Source organism: Chinchilla lanigera, unplaced genomic scaffold (assembly GCF_000276665.1).
Source record: "Chinchilla lanigera isolate Chin_1 unplaced genomic scaffold, ChiLan1.0 scaffold00076, whole genome shotgun sequence".
Taxonomy (NCBI): Eukaryota; Metazoa; Chordata; class Mammalia; order Rodentia; family Chinchillidae; genus Chinchilla; species Chinchilla lanigera.
Genome location: NW_004955477.1, coordinates 6,455,786 through 6,479,373, shown reverse-complemented (window position 1 = coordinate 6,479,373; position 23,588 = coordinate 6,455,786). Strand labels below are relative to the sequence as shown.

General features: G+C 41.5%; 1 long non-coding RNA gene across 1 annotated transcript; it reads right to left on the bottom strand.

The window, feature by feature from the left end:
* Positions 1–12,023: 12,023 nt before the first annotated feature.
* On the bottom strand, positions 12,024–22,986 carry LOC102017232. Its single transcript, XR_263661.2, has 4 exons — positions 22,899–22,986; positions 20,014–20,212; positions 18,671–18,699; positions 12,024–13,031 (listed from the first exon to the last, which is right to left on the bottom strand). It is a non-coding gene; the product is annotated as an uncharacterized LOC102017232 (long non-coding RNA).
* Positions 22,987–23,588: the final 602 nt, after the last annotated feature.

Genomic DNA, 23,588 nt, shown 5'->3' with positions numbered 1-23,588 from the left:
TTATTATATGGATACCCAATTTCCTCAACATTGTTTTTGAAAGTTTATACTTACCCTCAGTGTTTCCCAACTGCATTTTTGTAGTAAATCAATAGCTATACATGTACAGTGGGCTTCAGATATTTAATCCAGTTCTGTTGATCTATTTGAATCTGACTTTGCTAATACCCATTATCCTAGTGTATACAAAGTTGTAATGAGGTTTACTTCCCCATAAAGTGATTCTTTCCATTTATTGTTTCCCTTTAAGACGACCAGAGTTATTCATTGCACTTTGGATTTTATGTGAATTTTTGAACTAGCTTTATAAATAATCCACCTGAGATTCTCTTTAGGCCTACTATATTCCCCTTAAATTCTGTTGATCAACCTCAAGGGCTGACATCCTTATGACATTGGAAACATGCTTTATAGCTTCATTATTTACCTTGTTTTAAACTTAATTTAATTAAGTTTCTATGTTTCTAGTTTCTTGTATATTTTGTATGCTATGTTTATTCTTATGTGCTTGAGTTTTTATCATGTTGGAAATAATATCTTTAATATTTTCATTTTATGCGCCTATATAGAAAGATGATTTTTTATGTTAATTTTATCACTAGAAAACTTCTACGTGACAGGTGTAGTACACATACCCTTGATCCCACCATTAGACCATGAATCAGTCACAAACTCTAGATGCAGTCACCTGTGAAAAGCTTACCCCCATAACTGCATGAGGCTTTGGGGAAGATCTAGGTATAAACCATAACAATAAGTCTAGCTCCATATATATAAATGTGTAGGTGTCCATGTTGATTGAAATTAATTTTGTCAATCAAATGCTCTTCAGACTTACATTGTTTTATCCATTTAATTTTTCTGTGCCAGAGAAAGTAAATTAAACCCTAACTCTGTGACTGTGGATTTTATTCATTCACATTTTTATTCATAATTGTTTTTTCTTGATCTATTTTGATTTATGTTAATCACTGGGTATAAGATGATGACTGTTATTTCTTCTCAGGTTATGTTAATGTTTATCAATATATAAAATATATATCATCTTATTTACATGTTTGTCTTTGTCTTATTTACACATTTCTGCTTTGAATCTTAGTTTTTCTGTTTTGAACTTGGCCATATTTGTTTTCTTTTGGTTAACATTGGAGTTTCTGACTCTTTACTCTAAAAATGTCTATACTATTCAGTTTAATGTGTATATAAACAAAGCTGAACTGTGTGTAACTTATGTTTATTCACCTGCAAACCTTTTAGCAGAAAAATTTGAGTCTGTCACAGTTGTTATCTTCACTAATATGCTTGAGCTTTATTCCTTTTGTTTTGTCTTCTAGTTGGTAATAAAATTGAATTTTAATCCTTTTGGTTAAATACTCAGTCAGTGTCTTCCAGAGGACCAGGGCTGGCCCCAGCACATAGCCACCCTCGGCTGTGCTAGGGAGGGTGTCAGAGCCAACAGCCTGCAACTGGAGCAGAGCCCTAGGAGGGAGCCCAGTGCAGCTTCTTTCCACAGCAGTGGTAAAATCCTACAGAGCTCAGAGCAAAGGCTCAAATCCTGTGAAGCTTGTTCTCCTGCTCTCCCATGATTGCTGCTTTCCCATTGGGAAAATTTCTGGTGCTTTTAATGAAAGAAACAAATACACCGTTGATAAAGCAAACATCATCCCAGAACTCACCCCAATTTGCTGAAAGATGATGTCAGTAACCCACAGCTCAGCAAAAGTAAAATAGGAAAGCATAAAGGTGATGTCCCATTTCTATCCTCAATCTTCGTGGCTAGTTCCAGTGTCATTCGCTAGCTTGCTTGCACCCTTCAGCTCTGAGACATTTGCTTGGGAGCAGCACCTAATCCCACGGAATAAATTCTACCTCCTTTAGGTCATGAGGCTGCAGAATTGTGGTGGGAAGCACATCACCAAAAATTATCATTCATAAAATATCATTATATTTCAACAGAATATGTGTTTAAAGGTTTTTGCTTTCTCACTCAGGTAATTTCATAAATTTAGCCACAAGGAACAGATGATGGTGTAGGAAGACTTTACAGGAACTCCAAATGTGTTAAAAGCTGAGACTCATCTCCTAGTGTTTAACATGAGCAAAGTAGTACTGGATTCTTTGCTGTATTAAAGATACAAAAATACAGTGTTGCTTATAAGATCTAAAAATCTGAAAGTCAACTTAAAAGCTCATCGGTAAATGACACTTAAGTAAATGGTGATACACATATTCTATGGGACACTATGCAAGCATAAAAATGATATTAAAAATAAATAGTACTGGAAAAGGTGAAAGATGTTTATATGAATGGGAAGAGAATATGCTGTAGAATAAGGTGAAGGGTATTTAAGGAGATCACACCTGCATGGGTAAAACAGAACACACTAAATCATTTTTTATAGTGATCTTTGAAAAGGCAAGTGGATTTACAGAGTCAAAAGTGCTTTTGACTGAATATGCTCCTTTATAATTTGATCTTAATTACAATAACAAGAAAAAAGAAAATATGTGAACATTGATAATACAATAGAAAACATCCTGGAAATCTTTGTTAAAGGAGTTTCAGTAAAAATCAGGGGACAAGTCATTAAAATATAAGGTAGTACAGCTTTTTCTTCAAACTTAAGTTGATGGGTCAAAGTCAAGACCAAAGGAATGATCACAAAGAGAAGAGAAATATACCCAGAATAGCTAGTGCCAATTTTGATGGTTACTTTAATAAAAAATATTTAGAAAATTTAAGATTTGTCATAGACAGGTACCAAATACCCACAATGATTGTTAATATACATCATAAACATGAGCTAAAAATAATGGTAACAATGAAAATGGGGAAAGACGACTTAGAGATGGAGGAAAGGAGGTGGGAAGAGGAAAGAGATCTGAAAAGAAATGAGCTGTGTTAAGCACCTTTACCTGTTCCCCAAGATGAATGTAAACTCCATGTACTGCAAACAAGTACTAATAAAAAAATTTTTGGAAAAAAAAAGGCAGAGAATTTTAAACTGAAAATAGGTTTTTGTTTGGTTGTTTTCTTTAGGGTGTGGCCACGTATGCTAGGTAAACACTCTACCTCTGAGCTCCAGCCCCAACCCCAAAATTGGGTCTTTATGTTATTATAGTTTCCAAACACCATGGAATTGATATGATTAGTTTGGGTGGATGCAGATGTAATTTAACACTTAGAAGGAGTTTGTTTATTGTCTCGTGTATTATTTCTCATTATGCACAGAGGTGATTTGCTGTGTTTCAACTCACTTTGTAGACACATATTTACCAACTGAGATTATAACAGAAACATCACCGTGTCCATTTCACAGCCCCCCAGGTAACTGGAATGGTGTAAGCATTCAGACACTGGCAATCACCTTTCCCTTTAGCGACAAATAGATATGAGACAAACACTCTGGAATGGAATAAAACCTTTCATTCCCTATGGGCTCACCTAAATTTCAAGCAGAAAATTAATCGTATTACCCTATCAGAATAGATAAGTGCATACTGAAAAAATGAAAATATAAAGGTCTCAGAGGATGAGCTTCACACCCACAGTCATGTTTTATGCGGCTGCCGTGACACTGTCCAGACTGTCTTCACTATAGGACGCTGTCCTGTGAAGCAACCCACTTGTGGGGAGTTGGTGGTCTCCTGGCACAAGGAAAGCATGGAAATCCTCAGACTGCTTGTTGGATGGAATAACATCTGCCTGGGAGCAGAAGTGTAGCTTCTGCTCTCCCTTCTTTGACTCAAAGTGGTCACATAACCAATATGCTGGGAACCAGTGGCTGTTATGTGGAGGAAACATCACACCCAGGATTCAACCACTTTGACACTAGGTAAGGGATAGACCCTGCCACCTGGACTGTTAGGTTTATAAATATTTATACACAGAGACTGCTGTAATACACCGGCCCACTGAAAAGTAGTAAGAAGGAAAGTGCATAAGAGTATTGTTTTGTCGCCAAGTGTAATGTCACACACCTGCAAGCCTAGCACTTTGGGATGCTGAAGCAAGAGGACTGCAAGTTTGAGTTAAACCTGGCTAATTCAGTGACTTAGTCCGATCTTGTCTCAAAATAATTGTGTTAAAGGATTGGGAACGTACCTTAGTGTGAAGGCCCTGGATTCAGGTTTGTTCTTCAGTACAGCGGGAAAAAAGAGAGAGAGAGAGAGAGAGAGAGAGACAGAGAGAGAGAGAGAGAGAGAGAGAAATTGTTGTGATTAAAATAGAACTAAATATGAGCACAAATAGGAACTTTTCATCAGATAGCTCTTTGAGGAAATGAAATAAGTGAATGAGGGCAACCTTCCAAGAGGGACTTGATACCATAACAAACTCCTTATGTGTAGTGACACAGATAGGAGTGCAGCACGTGACAGTAGAGATGAATGTTTTGAACTTTGACTTCTCTTCATTTTAGATACACTGTGTGTGTATAAGACCTGCAGATGGATGTATATCCTGAGTTAAAATCATTTTGAATCTTCCTTTTATTAAAGAAACATTCTGGCATTGTCCACAGGTGTCATGTGACCCAAACATCTTCTTCACCCTCACCTTCTGCCATTTCTCAAAGGTACCCCTTCAAGAATGCTGTGCCCTGTGATGTTTCCTCAATGCATCTTTCTGCACATTATCACTTCTTCCTGGCTTATCATAAATCCTCCACGAAGGTTCACTGAAGAAAAACAGAGAAGAGATAAAGTTGCAAGACCCCAAGAAATGTTCAGGGGAGATAGGCTCTCTTATGACACTGGGCTAGAGTCATGCAGCCAGGACTGTCCCTGTGAGGTCATTCCCATGGGATGTAGAGCCAGGCGTGATTTGCCCTTTTTCTTCTGTTTTGCTTTTCTTTATTTGAATGTCGAGTTGTGAGGAAGGAGATGTCCAAATATGAACTGTGTTTGACCTTGAGGAGCAGGGGCTGGGATAGAGGCAGGAGCAGAAGATGGTGCAGAAATGGGAGGAGATGAAGATGAGATGTGACACTAGTGGAAATCCTGAAGTGTGTGTGTGGGGAGGATGGTAGTATAGAGAAGCCAAATGTGTCAATTCATGCTCTGGGATTCCACGCAGACACTGCAGGCTTCAATGAGTGACATGAAGCATCCTCGTAATCTCCCATGAAAAGGCGTACAACACGGACTTTGGTGCTACAGCTGTGAGCAAGGGCCCTGCTCTGGCACAGTTGTTCCTGGCCTGATGTCCACTGGCTGTGAATTTTGTGCATACACCCAGCACAGTGTGTCTGTACAAATGGAATTAGATTTTTCTGAAAAGCCCTTGTTTAAATCTAACTGCATCTCTACACTGGCCAAATTAAAACCATCAGTCCTCCATCAGTCCTGCAGAGCTAACCTACTTTATCATGATTTATTCGTGGGAATGCAAGGCTTGCCAAGAAGCACAGGACCTCTGCCCGATATTAATAATTGCAGTATGGAGATGAAGTCCATTACATGGGATAATTCTGTACATGGCTGAATGTATTTAAAGGAGAAAAAGATTTAAAAAGATGAGCCTTCTGCTTCCCACAAGCAGGAGTGAAAGAATGTTAGCTGACAAATGTGGACAGGTCACAGAGTTCGTGAAGAATATGAGTGACAAAACTCTTTCTCAGTACTTCCAAAGTTCTATTTAACATGAGCTATCATAGCGCTGTGGGTGGAGGGCAATGGTGTACTAGCAAATGTTTAACAACCAGTTCTCCAAGGGGGAAAGTCTTCATTTATAGTGTTTGCCAATTTCTGCAGTGTAAATACCCCCACCAGTGAGCACACCAATATATAGTATTTCTACCACCCAGAAAAAATCGGCATAATTATCTTCAAGGACATAGATAGCAGATTTGTGTTGAGTACCCATTGTTTTTTAAAAGCATAGTTTAGTTAATTTGAAGCGTATATAATTTAATATTTAATAATGCCTGCTTAGCAACTGGCTCACAAGATTCCTGAACATTTAGCAATTGTACTTTTGAGCTGCCACAAGGCAATGACAGCAGTACTGCTTTGGGGCAGAGGCTATGCGTGCACACGTGTGTGCATACATGCTCTGAAGAAAAATAATCTATGGATTGAAAGATGATGCCAAGTGCCACATAATACATTTTAGTCATTCTTTTTCTCAGTACTGGGGACTGAACCCAGGGCATCCACATTAGTCTCATTTACCTTTCCTTCGATCACGTTGCAGTTTGGCCTGTGTTCAAATTGGCAGTCTCGGAGAGCAGTCACCCTTTCAAGCATGAGCCAACACTCTGGGCCTGTGTCTTTGGGCTGAATCATCAGAGAATTTGAAATCTATTGTGTGTGTTTCTGAAAGTAACTTCATCGTATGCATTTTTTTCTCAGTATCTAAATCCTTTAAGATGTTCTTGCTTTGGGTAAGATGGAGTGATCCAGAGTGTTAAATTTCCTTACATCATCTCTAAAGCAGAAACTGGAGAAGGTAAGAGATTTGGCCTCTTGTCTAAGACGGTCATTAACACACAAGTCATGCCTCATGGAATTGGCACTGCATGATGAGGAACAGAGGAACCAACAACCAAGAGACGCCATGAGGCCCCAGCAAGGAGGGAAAAGATGTTAGGAATGTCATCAGGGATTTCCCAAGTTCTGGGACTGCTGGGAGAGGGTGCCGGAGGCAAAATGGGGTGGGCTCACATTCCAATTGTCTAATCTCCCATTCCTTGAATCTAAATGAGGTAGGGTGGAGTGGCCAGCACTTAGCTGCAAAAGGGCTCCAGATGTCTGCTCTTTGGTGTCTGTGTGGAAGGGAGTGTGTTCCGCCATGACATTTCTTCCAATTGGAGGAGTGGAGCAGAGGCTTGCCTGGCAAAGACAGATACTGCACACTGAAACAGATCCTTTTTACCATTAAGGGCACCCCAAATGCCTCAAAGATGGAAATAATGAAACAGCAAAAAACTTAGTTTGATTTGTGCTCTACCCTGCAGTGGTACTGCCAGCCGTTTGGACTCCAGCCCATTCCAGAGCTCTTATTAGGGTAGTGTGGGACTTCCTAAGGGTGAGCAAGTCCTATTCCTTCATGGTCAAGCCTCTCAAGGCACTGCTTCATAACTACATCACCACCCAGGCCTGGAGTGCCTTAGAAGAGGCAAGGAGGGAGCCTGCCCTGCTGATGGTTTTTAAGGATTTGGCATCAAAGGCTTGCTCCCAGATAGCCGGCCCTGAGTGAGTCCACATTTGCTGCACCATTAGACAGCAGGTGCTCAGGAAATACAACAGCTTCTTTCAGGCCTTTTCAGTCATCCTCAATGCATGGACTCCACTACGCTTCTTATTAATATCAACAAATTGTGGAGCAGCTAGAAATTTGATAGGAACTGAAGGAAACATTGGTTTCTAGGTACTATGGGAACTTCAGTTAAGGGGACTTTGAAATCCTCCAAAAATCAAAGGAACATCATTCTTTTTTGTTTGATGTTTTCATGTACATATAGATAGTGAAATGATTAAAGTCCGAGCAAATTAACATATCCATCTCTTCACATAGTTACCGATGTATTTGTTATCTAATATCCACTCTCTTTGCAAATTTCCAGTATGCAATGCATTATTACTAACCACGGTCCTCATGCTGTATGTTAGATCTCTAGACCTATTCATCAAGAAAAACCTGCAACTGTGTTCCCTTTGACCTACCTCTGCCGGTCACCACTACCTCCCCGCTGCTGGTAAGCACTGTTCTCTTTGTTCTATGTATTTGACTTGTGTTTAGATTTCACATGCATGTGAGATCATGTAGAAGTTTTATTTCTGTGTCTGGCTTACTTCATTTAGCATAACATCCTCCAGGTTTACCCATCTTGTTGCAAATAACAAAATTTCCTGCCTTTTTCAAGCTGAATAATATTCTGTTGTATGTCTGTGTGTTTAAATCCTTATCACATTTTCTTTATCCATTCACTTCCCGGTGGTACTTGTTTGTTTCCGTATCTTGGCTATTGTGAATAACGCTGCAATGAGTATGGGTTACAAATGTCTGTATGAGGTGCTGATTTTATTTCCTCAGGTGTATCCCAGAACAAGGATAACTCAGTCAGAGATGGGTTCTACTTTTAATTTTTTGAGGAGTATGTTTCTTTATCCTTAGCCATGTGTTTATAAGAGTTTTTCCTGAATGCTCTTCATGTGGGTTGGATTACTGGCTGAGCGGCTGGGTTCAGCTTGAGAATTTATGAGTGACTGGCCTCTGGATCCAAGGTTCTGGCAGTGGATGGTGCCCAGGAAACACCGCCCCTGCTCACCATGAGCTGAGGCCCACAGACGTTTGGGAGGACGTGGGATCAATGAAGGAAACAGCTAAATGCATGAGTACAATTGACCTGCTCAGTGACAAGGAAAAGCGCTCACAAGGTAAAAGAATGGGAAAAGTCAATTCCATTTTTGAAAAATCTGTCAGATTAATTAAAATACAGTGTAGTACAGGAGAGCTAATTAATATCCCCACAGCCTCTCTCTCCTTATCTGCGGCTTTTGTTCTCCTCTCACCCCCCTCCTTCACCTGACGGCGTGGATTGCTGGCCTTCCCTGATGAGAAAGTTTAGCACTGGGTAACAGCGTGGTAAACTGACACAAGCAATTAGTGTCTGTTTCTAGAACAAATAGAAACCAACTGGCTATTAATGTTGTCATTTTTAATCCTCTTAAATTATTTGATTAAAATAAAAGCACAAAAGCTGAGCGACAAGACCACACTTTATGGCATAAAAGATCATTAAAATTGTCCTTTTCTTTTGCATATTGTCAAAAATAAAAGTAACTCCTGAAGCTTCACATGAAGACATTCATAGAAATTTATTAAAGCTATGACACCAAATTACCTGAGAGGTTAAGCCGCGATATTTGACCGGTTTGCCTGTCAACATGTAGGCAGCTTCTACTATGGTTGTTAACCATTCTTGATTGGCCAAGACAGCTCTGCTTCCCAGGGGGAAACTTTTAGGATGAAAAAATATAATCAGAGGGGACCCTACAGAAGACAGAAGCCAAAAGGATTCCAAAACGGACCATCATGGGCGGGATTGTTTGGGAAATCTGCTCAGAGCCTGTCACGTTATCTGTCTGTAGCAATTATTTTGATAAATTTACCGCACACTTGCATCCTAGCACTTGCATGATTTCGTGGTGTGTCACCAATCAGGAAGCACAAGTCTTTATTTGGGTCCCTCCCAATGCAGATGAGGAGTAGAAGCAAGTGACTGTTTAATCAGGGGTCTATTAGAAAAGCCCGAAGCATCCTTGCTGTGGTTTGTCTCCTTTCATGAATACTGAGACTTGGTCTGTGGGTGTGAACGAAAGCTGTCTTTTGTTATTCAGCATCTTTCTGGCAGCTCCATGTCTTTCCCAAGAGCACCCAGAGTGCCAGCCACCATGGTGACCTTCCCCATTTCGAAGCCCCTTCCCCACGTATGTGGGCTGCTACTCCACACAGTACGCCAGTTTCAGTTAGCAAATTAGAGCAAAAATTGGAAAGCCGCATTTGCTATTTAAGTTGCTGAAGAAAATTTACATTTAAAAAGACCCAGTTAAGACATTAGGTGAAGAAATTAATGAGTTTTCTGAATCATAAAAGGGGTAGAAAAAGTTAAAAATCAACATGAAACCAAAATCTGGGGCTATCATTGGCGTCAAGGTCCAAATCCTGCTCCTGGCACATGGTACTGATCTGATGGTCAAACACTAGCCATGCTATGTGGGATATTTTGTAGTCTGTGTGGGTCCATAAAAAGGCAGTTGTTACCCCAATAGAGGCAAAACTTCCTGACGATGGTGAGCCTGAAAGAATGAGAGAAACAAACCCTGCTTTAAACACAAGGCTCTGCTCTTCTCATGAAAGATATATTTCAAGACAGCACAGTGACCGTTCAGTAGTGGAAGGAAAGCCCTTGTTTTGATACCCGCTCCTTTCCAGTGGTGCATACCCCTTTGCGCTGGTGCAGGCGACCCCAGGGCACTGAGCGCATGGTGTGCCTAGAAGCAAGCAAAACCCAAACCTCAGCCAGATAACTTCAGGCCACTGCAGGGCCTGGAATAGCACAGAGAACCCTTCCTGCTTTCTAATCTTAGTCTATTACTACTTAAAAGCTGAGCAACTCTGGACAAATTGTCTAAACTTCTGTTTCTCAGTTTCTTTACCTGTGAAATGGGCATAGCAATAGGAAATTTCTGGAAAAGTTGTTAAGAGGACAATTGAATCAATTCTTGAAAACAGCTTAGATCAGAGTGGCTCATATAGAGGTCATGAAGGGACTGTTAATTAAACAAAATAAAATATGGCAAGGACCTTAAAAAAAACAGGTATTAAATGTTACAGATAGGTTAACTGGTTATTCCGTAACTTCTCTCTCTCTCTGTTTCTAACAAAACAGGACAGTTGGTCACCCTAGTTGTGAAAGCATAAAAAAGCATAAAAGCGGAAGACTATGTAGTTTTTTCAGTTGGGGTTATGGAAAGAGAAGGCAAAACCGATGACAATTGAGTTGTAATATAAAATAGTTATGGTTTTGCCGTGAATAATTTGGTGCTTTGGCTTTCCAGTGGGGGAAATAGCATAAATCACAGCCTGAGGGCCTGGAACATGTTCGGGTAGTAGCACAACAGGCTGGGTGCTAGTTCCCAAATGCATTTCTCCAAAACCTAAAGATCTCTTTGCTTATCAAACATACTATCATATTCTGCTGATTTTAAGAGTTCATTCTCTGAAAATAGCTTTCAGTGGAGATGACAGAAAAATAATCTCACATTAAATGTGCATATTTATTACAAGCTCATCTATATTTGAGAAATGCTAGATTATGGGGTGCTTTGGGGAGTACCTAAAATCAAGGAAATGCTCTACAGGACAGAGCTTAGTCTGACACTTTTGGAGGCTGCTCAGAAGTGAAGACTCTGGCCAGCAGGAGTTACCTCATCAATGGGCTCTGCATACCCCTGAGGCTTCTATTCCTGGGATGGGCTTACAAGGGGCACTTATTTTGCACAGCCAGAACCTACACTAGTGCTGCTGAGGGATTATGGAGAAGATAGCATTTTACCCATTCTCAACATCTATCTAGAGAGTAAAAATGCCTCTGAGACAGCTGAGGAAAATTGTGATCATGTTAAAAATATATCAAAGTGGGCTGGCAATGCTAATTGTGCTGCAAAGATGTCCTGGAAAGGTACAGGCCAAGGGAGCGCTTGTAGCATGGGGAGCCTAGAGTTTTCTCAGCCTGGAGACTGGGTAGCGGTCACCTGTTGAATCTGCCCTGATTGTTTTCACTTTGTCCTTGTGCCTATTTGCCCTTTTTGTTACTTCCTGTGTAACCTTTCCTGTGTCTAAAGGTTTTAGTTTTTCATTTTAAAAGTGTAGCTCCTTTTTATCGATAGTGGTAGGATTTTATTTTGCCCAACTTTTAACTTCAAAACTTTCCCTCTGAAAAGGGAAAAGTCTTGTTCAGTCTGCTTGCACCAGACTGAGTGTGAGTAGCCACTTCCGGAGGAGGAAGTGCTAGCAGCTGACCTTTTGGCCCAGGTTACTCTATTGCCCACTACAGGGAAAGTTTTTACTTTCCATTCCTTAGGTTCCAACCTGGACATTCACATGACATCTTGGAAGAAATGTAAACCTGAGAAGTCCACTGCATTAACTTCTCTTGATTTACCTGGGAAGTATACACACTCTTACACCTGCACACATACCCATATACACTCACATGCACACACCCTCCAAAAGGCAGTATCTAGTGAGCCCCTTGCTAGACATGTCCTTGTGGTCAGTGCCATGTCCTTTTCCTACCTCCCCTCCAGAACAGACTTCCAGGTATCTTGATCAACTCCATCTTCCTTTTATTTCTGCTGAACTCCTAACCACACCAGCAACTTCTGGATTTTAGGTCTTTCAACTAATCTTAGAATTATAAGCATGGTTGCATCATTGTGGGTCATACTAATAAACAGTCCTTTCATTCCATAATAAGCCTAGAGAAGGATGTATTTGTAAAGCATTTAATTTGATGGTAATTGCCTGTCATTTATTGGGAAACAGCAAAAATGGATTCTATTTTGGCATACACAGACACTTTAAGGCCTTGAGATGTCATCACTTCCTTCAATGCTCTTTGCCAACTTCTGTTCAAGACTTCTTTGTTACTGACTTATTCACTCATTCTCTCCCCCGTTCATTTCTTCATTTGTGAATATGTCCTGAGCACCAGCCCTGCATAGGTTCTCGGTGGACAATGACAGCACAGTAGGAACACAGCTCAGATGCAGCAATTACTAAGTGCAGCTGGTTTTAGCCATTCCCATGATGGCTTTCCTAGCTTTGGACATAGCTCAGGGTGGTGTCTTACTCACTTTTATGCCCTCAGGGTCCAAAAGGCACAGGCTTAGAGCAGACAGCAGTGTCAGGGGAGGGGGGCCATACAATTAAAATGCAAGAACTGACCTTACCCGAGGCCCTGTTCGCACAACCATGTCCTTGGGACCCATCCTGACTGTGGCCTTTGACACTGTCATGTTTTGCACCACACCTTCTTCCGGGTTCATAGCTCTTGACTGTGGCTTCTTGGTGTCTCTGTGACCAGTGCTCTGCTTCCCTGTCTCTGCCCAGCCTGGACTGCCCCATCTTGATCCACACTCTTCTTCTGGCCTGAGCCTCTGCTGAGACAACAGCCTGCAGGAGTGAGGCCTTGACTCTCTGGGCTTGCTCCGCTCCCCGTCACAGTCACCAGAGAGCCCTGAGCTGTGCAGACCAGGAGCTCAGCTGCTGCAGAGAGTTGGGCGGACGATGGCCTGGCTTACCTGGCCTGAGCACTCAGGTGACTGTTCCCTGGCCTGCTGTGCACTGCTCTGCGTGCAGGCCAATGGTCAGGCCCCAGGAGGGTGGCAGGGTAACAGTCTGTATGCCAGCCCAGGGTAAAGGCATATCCCACTTGGCTGGGTCCATTTCTGGGGCAGGGAACCACAGCACCCACCTGGGCCACAGGTTCTATAACAGCTCGCAGTATTTCAGCTGGTCCCTGGGCAGGAAAACAAAGAGGAATGTGTGAGTGACTTGGTGATTTGTGAGCACAGAGTAAGTCAGTTATGTCTGGATTTGGAGCAGGCCCAGCACCTGGGCGAGTGACGGGGATGTCACGGGTCAGTGTGCACCAGGAGCACACAGTAGCCCTGGTCCTTTCTTGGCTGCCCTTCCAGACCCTTGTCCCCAACATTCTGTCCCTACAAGGCCTTTATCCCCGAGCCATTCTCACCCAGGGCTGTCAGATCCGTACTTTTCAACAGCACAAAATTCACTTTTCAAAATGGAACTCTGCCTCACTGGTCATAAATGTTTATTTTCTACTTTGCATATGTGGTGGGAGAGCAGGATTTTGCATTTTATCAACTTTTTAATATTCGATGGGGAATGTAAAAAGATGTGAGGAAATGTTTAAATTATGTATAGGGAAGAGCTGAAATCATACAGGACGGGAAAGTATGGTGTCCATGTGGGCCTGGAGCGCTACTCTGTCAGAATAAAACGCTTTCTTCACACCATCGTTGATGCTCTCTGACCTAGAGTTTTCACTCTGCTGATTAAGTAGGTATCCATTTGCTAACACAGGAATAAAAGCAGATAGATAGAGTCAGGTGGTCTGTTTCCTTTGTTTTGTTTTTACATCCTTTTGGTTCACTTCATGCATTCACTTGAGGAGAGCTTGGCTGTTGCCCTGGCAAACCCCACCTCCATATGCCACTACTCATACTTCATTACGTCAAACTCCAGTAGGACCAGAGCGCCTTGGGCCCTTCAGTTCCAGAGGGATTGACTTTGACATCTTCCCTCCACTCACCCCTTTCCTACTGGCATTTATGGGTGTGGAATGGATGTAGGAGGGTGGCTTGCCAAGCTTGGGCTGTGAAGGTTCTATAAGACCTCTTCACATACAGAGAGGGGGACAAAGAGTATTTCTAAGCCAAAAAATGAAAGGGCAGTTGTGTGTAAAGTAGCATGGTGTGTTTGGCAAAGAAAAAAAATCACTGGCTCCTGCTCCTGGTTAGTTGGGTCATGTATGACCAGCTACCACCTGTGGAGCTACAGCAGGCAGAGGCTGAGATCTCATCTCTTCCAGTTCTCTCATTCTTGGTATCAAATAATTTGCATTTCTTTTTTTCTCCGAAGACAACCAAGCAGCCAATCATTAACCACAATAGATAGCTAAAGCCCCCACAGTGTGACTTGTTCCTAATAGTTCTGCTGCTGGCTCATCTCATAGCTGGCAGCTCTCCCTCTGGAAGGGTACGTGACAGGTGTGGCCATAATAGACTAGAAAGGAAGATGTCTCACCCTGCGCTACACAGAGATGTTGACTTAATACTGGTGCTCCCAGCAATTAAAGCAGTATATTTGGGTAGGGAATTTTAATTGAAGAAATATAAAATGTTCATTGGTATAATGTGCTCATTAATTTAATATAATGTGAATAAGAAGTCACTTGAGATGGAAGCTGCAAATAGCCCCCACAGGGCTATTGCCATGACAGGCAACGAAGGCACAGCCTTGTTAGCCTGGTGGAAGCAGCCTCCCTATAGCCAGAAGAAAATGCAGCAGTAGCTGGGTGGTCAGACAGGACCTCCTGTTCTAATGATAGTGCCAGAACATGAAAAGTGAAGGCATAACTAAGGAATCTCAGGGGCTCAAACTGGAGAGCAGCTACCAATTCTCATTTTTTTTTTTGCTTTTTTTTTTTTCCAATACCGGGAATTGAACTCACGACCTTGCGCTTGCCAGGCAGGCGCTGTGCCACTGAGCTAAATCCCCAGCCCGCTCATCTTAATATTATTAAGGTGGAAAGAAGCTTCTGATTTAATTGGAATTCTTCTGCACTATAAAAAGACAGTATTTGCAAAAATAATACAAGTAATGATAAAATAAAGACTTGTAGCACAACAAATATAAAGGGACTTAAGAAGCTACAGGAAGCTGGTCGTTGTGGCTCACACCTGTAATCCCAGCACTCGGGAGGCTGAGGCAGGAGAATTGTCGCAAGTTCAAGACTAGCCTGGGCTACAAAGTGAGTTTAAGGTCAGCCTGAACTGCATAGCGAGACCCTGTCTCAAAAAGTCAAAAAAAAAAAAGAAGTCACAGGAAAATCAAACAAAAGCTACTGTGAGAAATCTACGTATAGTTTTTACACACTGGGCCACAAGTGTGCTTCCATTTTCTATTCACTGAAAACAGTGCCAAATATATGCAGTATAAAATGCTACTACTGACAACCTCTTCTGGAAACATCCAGATGACACACTAAAATCTTAGAGCCCTTTAGAGTTTTCCACGGTGTTTCCACATTCTGCTCAGGAAATGGAAGGTAGGCACAGAGCCTGGCTGTACCCACCCAAAGGCCTAGCTCAGAGATGACCTGACAAAGAAAGGCAGACCTGGCTTCTCCTTCTTAGGACAGTCAGTTTTTTGAGCTCCTCTTCCACCTCTTACTTTTGCATAAAAAGACCTGATCCCTAGCTGATGATTTCAACAAAAAGGAAGATACTGTGGGATGATATGGATTCTCCTCCTGAGCTCATTTCCCATGATTTAATTGAAACAGCATTGGCTTTCTCTAGAAAGATTTATCTTATTCTCATTTGCACATAAGAAGTTGCCAAATAAAGGACAATTTCCAAACATTCTCACCCATGCATAAATCATATATGTTTGCCAGACCAATGAATAAGATAATCAGGACTTTAGTGTTATAATTTGCTCTAAATATCTCAAAAACTTCATAGAGTAATTTTTCTGTGCTTTGCATTAGAGCTTTTGCCAATTATTATACAGCTCCTGATAGCTACTGCTAAAATACTCTCCCTGCAATTTTGCTAAACAGACACCCACCTATGTCTCATGTTGAACAAGAAACAGGTCTGCCTGCCTGACCTCATTTTGGAGCTTGTCTCTAAACTGTGTTGTTGAAGGTTTATTTTACCTCTATTAAATTATTCCCTATTTTGCTTCCTATTTTATTTAGGCTTTATTTTTTCTGAGTATATATCAATTTTTATTCCTTCCTGTATTTTCTCCTACATTTTAGTATCTTAAAAGCAGGGAAAATGCTTTCAGTGCTTGATGATGATAATGGGATCTAGTGCTTTATTCTTTGGAAGGAATTTAGTTAGAATATTCCCACATAAGCAGGCAATTGTTCAGATATTTGAGGAAGAGTTTAGATTGTAGATTTCCATTAAGAAGAAGAACCATCAGTGGCCCAGTGCCTGCCTGGCAGGCAAGTGCAAGGTCCTGAGTTCAATTCCTGGTACAAAGAAAACGAAAAAAACAAAACAAAAGATGAGCTATATTTAACTGATGGCTTCCTGTTGCTTATCCTGCTGCTATGCTGGGTGAATATCTTTTGATCAGGAAAAACTATATGAAGTTTGACTCTGACTTTTGATTGAAGGGCTAGATGGTATATGATCTGGGAAGTTTTACTGGGTCCAGTGCTAAGAAGAGTCACACATTTAATTTTGCTTTCACTATCTTGAAATTCTTCATATTTTTCCTTGGAGAAGTGGTGTACTCTTATTATGCATTGGACTTTGTAAATTATTCAGCTGCTCCTGCTATTGGGGGTATACAGAGAAAATCTATGACACTTTTGCGATCACTGCAGACCTGCCTTCATGATTCTTTTAATATATCTTAATCCCCATATTTTGTCTTTAATGTAAGACTTAGCTTTACATTAACACAAGATACAGAATATTCTCAGAAACTAAAAAGTCATTTCTAACACAAAGCTTATCCTGTCTTAGTGACTTTCATCATTGCTTGGACAAAATCCCCAACATCCACAAGTTAAGGAGAAAAGGTTTATTTTAACTTACAGTTTGTAGAGGTTTCAGTTCATAACCACCTGGCTCCAAGGCAGGGAAGCATGGCAGAGGGCCATGACAGAGGAGAAACTGTCCATGGCAGAGGAGTTCAGAAGCAGGAAGCAGCAGCAGCAAGCTGTAGGCCTCTCTTTCTCTTTTAGCCCATCCAAGCTACAAGGTTTTCAAGTGGTGCCACCCACACTCAGAGTGAGGCTTTCCATTAACCACACCTATGCTAACCAACCGGGAGACTAATCCATAGCACACACTCTTAATCCCAGTATCATACCCTTAATCCGCATACCTTAGATCCAGCCACCTATGAGCACATGAGTCTTTGAAGGACCATATAGATAGATACAAACCATAACACAGATATAGGAGGGCCTTTTATTTATATTCCTACAGCAGGGTTGAGTGTGGATATTTTTATTAGAAACCTATTTCCTGCAAAGAGACTGTGATTTCCTTGAAGGCAAGACAAGTAAGTATCCCTTGGATGGATGTCACTGATAAAAGGAAGACTCTATTTCATGGGACAGAACCAGAAACTAAAAAGTTTGATGTGAGTTATGCTGATGGTGAATTCAGAAGGATATATGTAAATGTTCAGCTTGATTGCCCAGAAAGTCTAGGTGTGCTCAGGGTGAGCAGACAGAGTGGCACCAGGCACTAGCATCATTCTGCTCAGTGCATGGTCCCTGGCAAACACTTAGGATACCAAGTCCATTCTGAGTAACACATGCTTTTAGGGAATATGATGGTAAGTCTTTTTCTTACTGATCTCCCAGATGGAGTTATTGAACAAACACTTATTCATTGCAGAACATGACAGTTAGTCCAGTGCGTGATATTGGCAAGGAAGGGTTGCAATGAATGGTGGAGACTGCCAGGATGACAGTTTCATCATCTATGGGTTTCTATGGGGATCTTGGAAGAAATGGCATCTACATGGAGTGAGGCCATGTAGAAGTGGGTCGGTGCAAGTGCGTAAAAGTCGTGTTAAGAACAGTGTTTGTTGGGCTGGAGTCTAGGCAGACTATGGCATGTCTGAAAACTTTTTAGAATGGCAACATGGCTTCATGGTAGGCTTAGGAGGTAGAAAAGCAACAGAGTGGCAGGCCTGAGAAGTAAGGGCTGTGCATGGCTTGATAAAGAGTAGACTTGATTCTTAGCTGACAACTGACAGAACAACTGTCCATCACCGATGGTCCCTGGCCAGGCTCTGTGCTGATTTTTCTACAGATATTATCTTATTTAGTCCTTTAAGTCATATCATGTTAAAAATATTAACCCAGGGTCTCTTCTGTTCTGTTATTATTATCAACTTTTAATTTTGAAATTCTTTTAGGGTTGGCCTAAATACCCTTCATCCAGTTCTCTCTAGTATTAATATTTTGGATAACTATGGGAAATTAACATAAGTACAATAAGATGAATTAAACTACAAACTTTACTCAGATTTCACCTGTTTTCCCTACAGTGTCCCTTTTCTGTTCCAGTGTACAATCCAGGACTGTGTGTTTGATTTAGTGCTCCATGATATCAATATCTAATTTATTACTGTGGAGGTGGAGGGAAGCCTTGAGAGGTTACATGACTGACTCCAAGGCCCCACCTTAGAAAGATGAGTCATCCTGGAGGTCTTACCTGATTCTCCTTCCAGGTGTGTAACCAGCAGCGATGCTGTCTCCTTTGAGGCAGGTGGACAGGTTGGGGTTCCATTCCTGCTCCCCTAGAAGGGGTGCAGAATTGTCCCTTTATCTGTCCAAGGATGTAGTTCAAGCCATTAGTGTAAACTCACCTTTTCTCTATGATTCTGCAGTATGTGTCCTAGGAAATGGTTATGATAAAGATAACTAATTAAATAAGTGCAGAAAAGCAATGGTTCCTTTTGACTCCCTGACTCTTTCCTGACCTTCATTCTACCTGACCATGGCACCCTGGCAAGGTTGAGGAAGCCCTATACTCCTGTCTGCACTGACCTCTACCTCAGCATGGACTCCATCTGGCCATGCAAAACTGTTTCTTGGAATTTCACATTCTGAAGATAAGAGGGTTGGGATAGTATGTGGCCATGGAATATTCTATAGAATAGTTGGCAAGAGTGGCTCACGATGAAGGAGAGGGGGAATTGAGGCCCTGGGGACACTCTAGCTGTTGCCATGTCTCTCTTTGTTTGTGCATGACATGGTCTTGTACAGGAAGTGCCTTAAGTGTGCTCAGGTTTGTTGCATATACTCAAAATGCCCCTAATCTTCCGAAGATGTGTCTGCAGGGTCAGTCACTTTCTCTACCAGTGTTTTTCTCCTGCCTCAGAGTTGGTCCCAAGAAGTTCCTCTAGATTTGACCCCTTCCTTTTGACTATTTCAGATAGAAAACAATAGCAAAGTCTCCTATTTTGAATTCTGAACCCCTTCCAACTTCTCACTCTTTTCCATTCCCTTATGTGGCTAGTGGAGACAGGACAGGGTAGGCAGTGGGTTGATGATTGCCAGGGAAATTGGGCAGTAAGTATCTGAACCATGGATCCCAATGAGCCTTGACAACGTAGCTCATGGAAGTGGTCACAGCACTCAGCCCTGGGCTGTAGGCTGCCTCTCCTGAGCCTGAAGCCCCATGGGAAGCCTTAGCACCTATGTGGAATATCCCTCCTATGAACTTGATTCAAAACTGGTCTTTGTTTGGGGATTTGTGGAATTTTTCAGATTCTTGGTTCAAGCAAAGAATTCTCACAGCACTGAGTAGTGTGTTGACTAGTGCACTCTTTAACCACTGAGTTACAGAGATAAGTGGCAGGTTTGTATGGTGAAGGACACCTGGTAAAAGGGATCCTTGAAAAATGGCTGAGTTTGTATATATACAGAATTGCATTTACAATTGCATCTATGTATACATTTAAAGTGGTGTGTGTGTGCATGCACACACGTACATGCAAATATGTGTAAAGTCCTCAGGCTCCTTCCTTAGTTCTACACGAATCAGCCTTACCTAACAACTGTTGAAAACTATGTCTGCCTGGGGAGAAAAAAAGGTCTTTGAACAGCTGTGTTGCAGAATATGGCTACAAACTAAACTAAGGCCTCCGTCCATGCCAGTCACTTTCTATGTCCTGGAAAAACTAGGAGACAGACCTGGAAAAGGTACCTTCATATGCAGAGATGTCCTTTTTTCTGTCAAAGCTGATCGTTCAGAATAAAACGAACTTTCCAATGTCAGGAAGGCTCAGAGCAGTGATGGACCCCAGATAAAGGGAACTCCTGCTCATTCAGATACCAGATGCAGCGCCTTGTCTTCTGGGGCATTGCTAAGAATGCTTTGCAATTGAAATAGATTCTGGACAAAGCTGGAAGATTAAATGAGCCGATGTAATTTATGAAAATTCCTGATTACCAACCACCTAAATATTTCCAAACACTTTTTCTAAAATGCAACCTCTTCAGCATGTAATGAGATTAATTTTCCCATTAGTTCTAGTATTTTTTAAAAAATTGGTAACACTTTAAGAGTCCACTCATTATACATTCACTTGGTATTCATGAAAATAGCAGTGATCATAATGAATTCATTTGGTATTCATGTGGCTGTCATATGCACTTGCATAAAGATACTTTTGTAATGCATCCTTTCTTTGGCTAGATGCCTTTTTATGACTCCAACTATTTCATCTGATTTTGCAGCCTCCAGAAGGTGGTTTCTTCCATGTATCTGGGGCTTTGTCTCAAACTAAGCTCAGGTGCTTCAGAAAATATTTATTCTGATACAACATTCATCTTGCAACTCACAGATTCACACCTACCCAAATCACATAAGACCGTGAAGTTTGTGAGCCCTTCTTCTCTCCAGCACATCGGTTATCTCATTGTGCTTTATGTACTCCCTAAATATTGATTGAATCTTTGAGCCTTTAAATCAATATCCAGAATTTTCTCAACCAGGTATACCCAAACTCTCTAACCTTCAGGACAAGGAAAGCAAGTTGAATATCTGTTCTTTTCCATCTAGGTGGCTCTAACAGCTTGTCTTCAGCAAGAACCATTCAGGAATTTGGTTCCCAATTCATTTAACACAACACTGAGCTACACCCTTACTAGCTTTACAGTGAATATGACCAGTCGTTGTTTAATCCTAGAAATTCAAAACTAAACCAGCCAAAGTGTTTAAAGTCAATAAGATGAGGAAGAGAGCAGCCTTGTACTTTCTCATGCAGAGCTTTGCAATATACTTCTCAACCCTTTAGTATTTCATGTCCTCAAAAATTCTAAGAGATGGACCTTGTCTTCTCCATACCATCCGTGGGAAATATGACGCTCAGAAAAGTTAAGTGCCTTGACCTGATAGCAGCAAAACTAGAATTTAAACAGGTATCTGTTAACTTGCACCAGGTGGATCTGCTTTTGCTGTCTCCCATAAAAAGAGAAATATTTTGTTTTAAGGAAGGAAAGGCAAAGGCTGAGGTCATCATGGAGTGATGTGGAGAGATTGGAAAATTCTCCTGACTGCTCCAGTGGTCCTGACCAGCCTGTCTCCAGGGGCTGGAGAGAAATGGGGTCCCAACAAGCCCCACTGTCACCCCAGGTCATGTCAAAAGGTAGACTTCTCTCAGCATGCCTACCCGAAAATCACATCTTGGGGTGTTAGCAAAGGTCTAGCTGAGCTTGTGTGCCCAGCAGCCCAGGAAACTCAGATTGCAAAGTGAGGATTGAGGGCCATCAGGAAGAAGCAGCTGTGGGAAAAAGATCACATGCAGCAAGGGACTCCACAGCATCCTTCTATCATGATTTACTCTTATGTTGTCCCATCCCTAATCAAATGCATTATCACATATTTAGTTTAATTACCATATCAGGTGGAAATTCATTTTTACTGATACAATTAAATGACTGGCAAATAATGTATTACAAGTGGCTTGGAATCAGGTGAACAAAAATCTGAAGGTAATTGATGTGAGACTCAATTGGTCTGATAGAAAAATTGATTGTTTTAGTTGTCTCATGGGAACATCTCTGCTTTCCTCTTCTGGCTCTCCCCTGTCAGCTAAGTGTCAGTCAACAAAGGTGCCTAGATCTTTGCACCTAGAGTTCAGTATGCACCACCTGTGTGGAAGGAATGTGCATAACTCTAGAGAGGGGCTGTGTGGTCCCCCTCCTGGCCTCTGTCCAGTTCCTCCCTTAATTCAGCTGCAGGCACATTTGCTGCTCAGAACACATCTCAGTTAAACTAGTTAAAAAGGTGACACCCATAAGTCCATTGTGCAGTCAGTACAGACAGACCTGACACTTCAAGTCTACCTACCTTCTCATAGAACTACCCAATAATTTCTAATTTTCTACATCTCTTTTATTTAAAAAATTAAGTTTGGTCTAGTTGTTTTATTTGTGTAAATGATTGACAATAGTGACTCCAGTAACTGGGTCGTGTGTGTTGGAGCTGATTATTTCCACTGGAGAGTTGCCCCAGTACAAAAGCCCTCACCTTCCAACATCTTGATGATCGTCTTTGTAATATCAGTACATGGCCTCCAAAAGCTGTTCAAATATGTACTGAATATCTTCACATGACACCAAAACGGGCCAGCTCTTCACCAGGCAAGCACATTATTAATTTCTTCACAAAATATCTGAACAAGATTTTTCAATTAATTTTTTCCTGTTGTGTTTGCCTCCACCTGACACCACAGATGTGATGTTGTCTTTTTCACAGCTGGAGACCAACTAAAATGGCCTCTGGGATAATGTGAATATGTCAAGCAACAAAGATATGGCATTTAAAGCAAGAGAATGCCTATATTCGTGCCGAAACTTTGCCCTTTCCTCGCGTTCCTTTCCTAGCTCGTTCAGATGAGTGTCTGCAATTTCCTGACCTACCAATTAGTTCTTGAGTGAGCAGGTTGGAAAACTACCTCATGTCACATCCGTGGCTAATACCCTCACTCACAGGACCTTGACCTCAGCCAGCCACCCTTCTCACGGCATGCAGAGTGATGAATAGTGCCACTCTGGACTAATTAGGGTTTGTATGTTAATCCTCACCCAGGCACTTTCTCTTGACTTTGATGTCATCCAAACTCTGGTTATTTGCTGCCTGTACAAGAGATCTCTGTGAGCTCTTACGTGCGCTCGTGTGTACGCATGCGTGTGCTGACCTCCGGCCGTTATGAACAACAGGGGCTCCACTGTCACCGCATCCGAAGCATGGGCATAGAGCCTGTAACTCTGTCTGTACTGTGTCTATTTATGTCCACACAACTTCTAAATACATCGGAGCAAGTACATTAAGTCACACTGATGGCTTTACAATGTAAAAAGAAGGAAAACTGATTGTTTGAACTTCTTTAAAAATTAAGTTTGGTCTAGTTGCTCTATTTGTGTAAACAATTGACAACAGTGACTCAAGTAACTGGGTCGTGAGTGTTGGAGCTGATTTTTTTCACCTGAGAGTTGCCCCGGGCCCAAAAGCCCTCACCTTCCAACATGCTTTCTGCGGCCTCCTAGCAAAACCTCTGGCATGGTATCCCTCAGTGGAATGCCTCCTTGTGGGCAAAAAGGTGAGACATGTGTAGTTTGGTAAAGTCTTCTCCCTCTGCTGCTTGATATATTTAGGTCTTTGCATTTTTAATTCTCAAGCTGAAGTTATCTATTTATAGTCTGAATTACTTATTCAATTCAAATACTTTATTAAGCATTTGTTTAACAAATAGTCACAGGCCTCTGTCTAGAAGA